Source organism: Armigeres subalbatus, chromosome 2, assembly GCF_024139115.2.
Source record: "Armigeres subalbatus isolate Guangzhou_Male chromosome 2, GZ_Asu_2, whole genome shotgun sequence".
Lineage (NCBI taxonomy): Eukaryota > Metazoa > Arthropoda > Insecta > Diptera > Culicidae > Armigeres > Armigeres subalbatus.
Window position 1 is genome coordinate 416,358,214 of NC_085140.1, and position 1,764 is coordinate 416,359,977.

The window sequence follows — 1,764 nt, forward strand, 5'->3', positions numbered from 1 at the left end:
TGTAAATACAAAATAAATGTTTGCGCTAACTGATTAATTTTGGGCGAGGCAGAGTTCGACGCATCGGCTAGTGATTCATATAGAAGTATGCATTAGGAGCAAACGTCAGATGGGCAGCAACCATGGCCGACTGTGCTTCTCGCGATTCTTATAATAGATGGCAATAGTATTTTCTGTAAAACATTTTATACAAAGAGTTAAGTCTGTTTGTCTGTGTTTTATTTATTATTATTTATTTCAATTTATATAAAAAGGTGTCATACAATTTTTCCACACAATCCGGATTTTTTACATAGCCCCAAAAAATATCTACAACATTGAGGAAGAAAATTACGATCGGACAAACCGTTTCTGAGTTATTATTTTTTGAAGATTTCAAAGTATTGTTTGCTTTAGAATCCGATGATGTCAAATAAAAATCGTGCTAAATCAACACGTTTTATAAACTAGCCCGCGATATTCTTGGCGAAAATAATGCTAGCAATCGAAAAGTCAAATTATCAATCATCTTCACATAGAGGTACGAATAGTTCTGTTGTTGAACGAATACGACGCGCATCAGGTGCATCGATGCGTAGAGAGTGTAATTGAAAAGGCACGACTTCTCGCAACTAACTACAGCTGAATGGATTCTCCCACAAAGCCCTCACTCACCCACTACTACGTTGCCGAAACATGCTACCCGGCAAAAAGGGTGGTGAATTCCTCGCCTTATGATCGTAGATTAGAGAAAACCGAATAATAAATAAACGACACAAAGAAAGCTGAAAGATCGGAAACTTGATAGAATGCTCATTGTTAATATGCCTAGCACGCTATCGACATTCAGTTTCGAAAATGCTTAATAGTAGGTATAACGATATATAATTTTATGAACTATCGATGGGTCTGTAGTAAAAATGGTTTACAAGTCGTTCGCTTTAAGAAAATTTGTTTGACCGTGGAACGAGATTTTCTTCTAGATTTTTGAAAAAATATTTTTAAACGTTGCAAAACATCCATTATGAATATTTATTTGTTTTGCAAAATCGTATCCAAAACAAAACGCAAAGATATTACGTCTTCCTAATTATGTCCGAAATGACTCGGTGTGAATCCTAAAAATAACCAGCCTACGCTATTTCCGTACCTAAGCCTGTTTGGAGTCAAACTGTGAGGTAATAATTCTTTAATTCGTTGAAACATACAGAAACAGCACCATGTCGCACAAATCGGTAGAGCTTCTCATTTTTTCCTTTGCGACTTTTGCATCCAACAGGCTTCCTTCTGTTGTACACTGGGGTAGATTTCTGGCTCAACTGGACAAATTTACTGGAATTTGAAAATTGTTAATCTTGTCGTACCTACTCAAATTTACAGAACGACTTGGCGAGTGTGGGCGCATTCGAGGATGGAGAGATGCGACCTCGAACCGTGTATTGTGACGTCAAATTGTTGATTCAGTGTTATCTTGCATCTCTCCGTTACTGTTGCTAGCGGTTTTGCCAAATGGAAACCGCCCAGTCAACCCAAACTCGTATATGATGCAACATAAGATGCTAAAGTGGAGGCGATATACGTACAAGTTGTATGGGGAAATACGTATATCGCCTCCACGTTAGCATCTTATATGACATCATATACGATCTTGTGTTGTCTGGGCGCATCCCCAACCAGTGTGCCACTAAATCGGTAAAGAAAATCGCCCACCGATAGCCGATTGATGGAAAAATAATTCAATTATGACAGCCAGACAGCGACATTAAGCATCACAAAAGCGAAAGT